Here is a 6,641-nt window from a genome sequence, read left to right as displayed (position 1 = left end):
TAAAGAGAGACTATAGTCATGAGCTGGAAACAACACCTAGCTTCTATCATGCAAGGCACTGCATGAAGGTCTGAAAGAAAATAAGCAATATGTTGATAGCTTGTCTTCTGAATTAGGAAAATGATTACATTTTTGTGTCTAGTAACTTGTGTATTTAGTCAGTTTGATGACGATCAGAAATATGCACTATATATACAAAAGTATGTGTACACCCCTTCAAATGAGTGGATTCAGCTATTTCAGCCATTGCTGAATGGTGTAAAAAATTGAGCACGCACCCATGCATGCAATCTCCATAGACAAACACTGGCAGTAGAATGGCCTTACAGAAGAGCTCAATGACTTTCAACGTGGCACCGTCATAGGATGCTACATTTCCAACAAATCAGTTCATTATATTTGCTCTGCTAGAGCAGCCCCGGTCAACTGTAAGTGCTGTTATTGTGAAGTGGAAACGTCTAGGAGCAACAAAAGCTCAACCGTGAGGTGGTAGGCCACACAAACTCACAGAACGGGACAGTTGAGCGCTGAAGCACATAAAAATGGTCTGTCCTCAGTTTGCAACCCTCACTACAAAGTTCCAAACAACCTCTGGAAGCAACATCAGCAGAAGAACTGTTCATCTGGAGCTTCATGAAATGGGTTTCCATAGCCAAACAGCCACACACAAGCTTAATATCACCATGTGCAATGCCAAGCGTCAGCTGGAGTGGTGTAAAGCTCACTGCCATTGGACTCTGCAGCAGTGGAAACGCATTCTCTGGAGTGATGAATCACGCTTCACCATCTGGCAGTCCGATGGACGAATATGGGTTTGGCTGATGACAGGAGAATGCTACCTGCCCCAATGCATAGTGCCAACTGTAAAGTTTGGTGGAGATAAATAATAGTCTGTGGCTGTTTTTCATGGTTTGGGCTAGGCCCCTTAGCTCCAGTGAAGGGAAATCTTAACGCAAAAGCATTCAATTACATTCTAGACAATTCTGTGCTACCAACAATGTGGGGAAGGCTTGTTCCTGTTTCAGCATGACAATGCCCTCGTGCACAAAGCAAGGTCCATACAGAAACGCTTTGTCAAGATTGGTGTGGAAGAACTTGACTGGCCTGCACAGAGCCCTGACCTCAACCCCATCGACACCTTTGGGATGAATTGGAATGCCGACTGTGAGCCAGGCCTAATTGCCCAACACCAGTGCCCAAACTCACTGATGCTCTTGTGGCTGAATGGAAGCAAGTCCCTGCAGAAATGTTCCAACATCTATTGGACAGCCTTCCACGTGTCCATATACTTTTGGTCATGTAGTGTATTTACTGGCACTAAACAACTGCTGATGCGGATGTGGATGGATTTAGCTATTTGCATCCTGTAAATGGTTAAGTCATTGCCTAATAGATTCTCCTGGTGACATGTCAAAAGTATTAAAGCTTAATTCCAGTGTGCAGAATGTATCACGTCACGGTTTTTATATGCTTGCATTCAAATCCCATCTATATTAATGTTATGTAAACACTATTTACAATGATAAATTAAAGGCACGAAATCTTAAGACGCTTATGAGGGCATAAAGGACAACCAAATTGGCAGGCTTATGATAAATGCATGAGTTTTATCTAAAAAATGTATCAAATGTAAATGCAGTGATTTTAAAAGTATTATTGTGTTTCTCATGCACAGCACCTGAATGTTAGGGTTTGATTTATTTTAAGTTTGACCATGTCCTTGAGCTCAGACTCAGACATAGACCATTTGCATGGTAGATTATGTAAGGCACTGTTACAGAAACAGAGGAAATTAAAAATACACTTTCACTGCGTATGGGGGTCATGCCCCCCCCCCCCCAGACACATTCTTAAATTGCATTCCCTCCCCCAGTTTTATTATTTTAATTTTATACAAAAAGCAGAAACAGTGTGTGTAGGACCATGCAGACGCCTCCGAGCAGTTGGGTAGGCTGTTTGGAGTGTTCTGCTAGCTGGATTTAGGACCGGGCTCACAGGCTATGTGAAGGCAAAGCTTCTGGAAGGCTGGCTGGATGGGAGACATGAGCATACAGTAGTTCAGTGTGTATGTGTTGCGCTCTTTCACCAAGTTGTAAAGGCAAGCAGAGCAGAAACTGGCTACTCTTTAGCTGACTGATGTAGCTGACAAGGTAACTACTGTTTAACTTAACAGAAAAAAATAAACTAGTGTTTATTTGCAGTGCTGAACTAGTATTGTAACTGACATGTAATGTTAGCTAATGTTTCATCCCCTCTAGACTGAATGAATTAGCTACGCTAGCTAGTAGCTATCACAGCCAGGTCAGCTCTAGCCTCTAGCTATCTGTTCATATGGATATGAGGTGGCTATTATTACTGTCTAACAGAAGCTGTTTGTATGGAAATGTTTTGTAGCCTTTGTTTTGTCAAGTTTCAACAAAAGTAAATGAATTTGGCTAGCTTTCACTTTTTTTCTTTTTTTATAATATATTTTTTATTTTATTTTGGTAAATGATGTACCATTAGAGAGAGATCTAACTAACAATTCCAAAACTACTACCTTATACACACAAGTGTAAAGGGATAAAAAAATATGTACATAAAGATATATGAATGAGTGATGGTACAGAGCGGCATAGGCAAGATGCAGTAGATGGTATCGAGTACAGTATATACATATGAGATGAGTATGTAAACAAATTGGCATAGTTAAAGTGGCTAGTGATACATGTATTACATAAAGATGCAGTAGATGATATAGAGTACAGTATATATGTATACATATGAGATGAATAATGTAGGGTATGTAAACATTATATTAAGTAGCATTGTTTAAAGTGGCTAGTGATATATTTTACATCAATTCCCATCCATTCCCATTATTAAAGTGGCTGGAGTTGAGTCAGTGTGTTGGCAGCAGCCACTCTTGGTCATGTAATATATTTACTGGCACTAAACAACTTCTGATGCGGATGTGGATGGATTTAGCTATTTGCATCCTGTAAATGGTTAACTCATTGCCTAATAGATTCTCCAAACTTTATTGATCTGTCTGTTTCCCCAGCTAATTCCCTACTTTTCAAACTAACACAGTAATAAACAGCTCTAACATTACACGCTTCACTGTCATGGTGCACAGTAAAGGTTTGCGCGGGATGAAGAATCCCACTCCCTTGCTCCATCCGCACACCTGCTGGCTTTCTGTCAGACTCTCACCCGCTACTGCAAGAACTGAGCCGTCCCGCAATGTTATTTTAGGCGTACGTGAAGCACAGCTTACTTGACCGTTGTGGTTCCAGCAATTTTGCCCCTATAGGCAATACCAAATGCGCAAAAATAACTTAATAAATAGTTTAAATTACAAGAGATTCTCATATGGCCTTTATGTTACAGTAGGCTACCTGTATTAGTGGGCTGTGTCAGCCAATATGCTAGACGTAGTTTGAAGAGTGCACAGTAGGAGAGACTTGCACTTTCTCGTGAGCTATTTTTATAGCCTACCTTTTAGGAGTGGGAAGATTTTCAGACTGAGAAATATGGGTGTCAATATTTAGGCCTATTTCTAGGCAATGTAGTAACCTATTTAGGAAGTAGATTTCCTTGAACGGAGAACTGCCCCGTACATCTCTGTCCATGCTTAGGCCATTTCCTACTCTATTATTATGGATCCCGTTAGCTGCTTCCAAAGCAGCAGCTACTCTTCCCGTCGTCCAGCAAAATTATGGCAGATATACATGTTTAAAACATTACAATACATTCATAACAGATTTCACAACATATTAAGTGTGTGCCCTCAGGTCTCTACACTACTACCACGTGTCTATAACATAAAATCAATGTGTACATGTGTGTATGCTATCTTGTGTTTGTATGCATGTGTCTATGTTTGTGTTGCTTCACAGTCCCCACTGTTCCATAAGGTATTTTTATTTGTTTTTTAAATCTAATTTTACTGCTGGCATGAGTCACCTGATGTGGAATAGAGTTTCATGTCATCATGGCTCTATGTAGCACTGTGCACCTCCCATAGTCTGTTCTGGACTTTGGGGACTGTGAAGAGACCTCTGGTGGCATGTCTTGTGGGGTATGCATGGGTGTCCAAGCTGTGTGCCAATAGTTCAAACAGACAGCTTGGTGCATTCAACATGTCAATAACTCACACATACAAGTAGTGATGAAGTCAATCTCTCCTCCACTTGAGCCAGGGGAAATTGACATGCATATTAACAATGTTAGCTCTCTTTGTACATCCAAGGGCCAGTCGTGCTGCCCTGTTCCGAGCCAATTGCAATTTTCCTAAGTCTCTATTTGTGGGACCTGACCACACGACTGAACAGTAGTCCATGTGCAACAAAACTAGGGCCTGTAGGACCTGCCTTGTTGATAGTGCTGTTAAGAATACAGAGCAACACTTTATTATAGACTTCTCCCCATCCTAGCCACTGTTGTATCAATATGTTAGCAGGTATGGCTACTGAACTTGAAGCAGTAAGAATGATGACAGCGACACTTGCTATATTTTGCATAGGCCTATAGAATATAACATAACTTGTTTTAGGTATAGACAAAAAAAATAGTAATCAATACTTTTTGAAAATGAAAGGACGCAACGCTCGCTCACCATAGTAGCCTAACCTATGTGCGCATTGTGCCTTTTCCTTTTCATTGCTGATTAAACATTTTGATTACACTATGAATCATGTTGATTGAGCGCCCTCCACTTTTTTCCATTATCAATAACCTATTTATTTACAGACACTGGAGTAAACTACAGTCAAATCATATTTAAGTTAATTTCCTATTTAAGTTAACTGCCACATGATTCTCCACCCAGGTTTGCAGGCTCCTCTATTTCAATGAGACCACACATAGTCCTACTAGGTGTACTTGAACACTAACTCCCAACTAGGAGAGGTAGGCTACTATTGAAGTAGTGAATAATGTGAAAAATATGTGTTTTCAATAAAATAGGTAGGCTAACGCATACAAAGCAGAAAGAGGCCCATTTCCAAATAATCTGTGGGACAACAAAAATATTTTCATCCCGAAGTCATCTGTCTGACTGCCGGCAGCATACAAAATGACAACCACGCCGCAATGATCTCTGTAGGGTGCACAGTCAGCCCTCTAGTGCACAGTCAGCCCTCTAGTGCACAGTCAGCCCTCTAGTGCACAGTCAGCCCTCTAGTGCACAGTTAGCCCTCTAGTGCACAGTCAGCCCTCTAGTGCACAGTCAGCCCTCTAGTGCACAGTCAGCCATCTAGTGCACAGTCAGCCCTCTAGTGCACAGTCAGCCCTCTAGTGCACAGTCAGCCCTCTAGTGCACAGTCAGCCCTCTAGTGCACAGTCAGCCCTCTAGTGCACAGTCAGCCCTCTAGTGCACAGTCAGCCCTCTAGTGCACGGTCAGCCCTCTAGTGCATGGTCAGCCCTCTAGTGCACAGTCAGCCCTCTAGTGCACAGTCAGCCCTCTAGTGCACAGTCAGCCCTCTAGTGCACAGTCAGCCCTCTAGTGCACAGTCAGTACACAACACTGCCCATCATGTCTTAGCAGAATCAGATGGTGGCAGGGGTCCCAGCAGGGTCAGACGGTCAGGGAAGACCAGTCTATCTATAGAGCTCAGGTGAATTTAGCAGTATATTAACAAAATCTGTGAATGATACAATGTTCCATCTTGAATTGATGGGTAATCTACTGTAATTACAGGACAGCAATTTAAAGCTACAGTCTGGGATCTGGGAATAATGGTCATTTAAATTATTGAACCATTGATTCTATTCTTGAATAATATAATGTATAAATGTACACAAAGGTCATTCTTTGTCATGCCTCATTTTAGGAGGATCAGATGGTGACAGGGGTCTCAGCAGGGTCAGGCAGTCAGGGAAGACCAGTCTGTGGAACAGAAAAACTACCGCTCGGATACAACACTTTATTCTCTCTGTGCAGTAAACACTGGACAAGCCAGGTGCTATTTTAAGGCAGTCTAACAAACCTCCAAAGTTGATTTCAAAACTGTATCAAGGGTTGAGAGAGACTTTTCCCAATGACACAAAGAAACGTCCCTTCTTCAGGACCCTGTCTTTCAAAGATAATTAGTAAAAATCTAAATAACTTCACAGATCTTCATTGTAAAGGGTTTCAACACTGTTTCCCATGCTTGTTCAATGAACCATAAACAATTATGAACATGCACCTGCTGAACGTTTGTTAAGACACTCATAATTGTTTATGTATCATTGAACAAGCATGGGAAGCATGTTTAAACCCTTTACAATGAAGATCTGTGAAGTTATTTAGATTTTTACTAATTATCTTTGAAAGACAGGGTCCTGAAAAAGGGACGTTTCTTTTATTTGAGGTGTTTGTGGGTTTTTTGTTTACAAACCGTTCTCTTGGGAATACATTTTGTTTAAGCTGTGAACTGGGAAGGAAATTGTGTTGGTAGAGAGTTGAGTTATTGACTAGACTGGTGGGGCTCGGTGTGCAGGCTGCTCGGGATGCTGGTCGGTCTGGCTGAAATTTGAGGTTTTAATAAAGACAATCAAAGGTCTTTGTATTTTTTAAAGAGTTGTTCATTTGTTAGGCTCTTGGTTAAAGGTACAACACAAAATGTATTATTGAATTACCTTTGATCTAGTTCAGTCTTATTCATCACTTAAA

The sequence above is a fragment of the Oncorhynchus masou genome, chromosome 21 (genome assembly GCF_036934945.1).
Source record: "Oncorhynchus masou masou isolate Uvic2021 chromosome 21, UVic_Omas_1.1, whole genome shotgun sequence".
Lineage (NCBI taxonomy): Eukaryota > Metazoa > Chordata > Actinopteri > Salmoniformes > Salmonidae > Oncorhynchus > Oncorhynchus masou.
The sequence above is the reverse complement of the archived record's forward strand: the minus strand, read 5'-3'. Positions refer to the sequence as shown.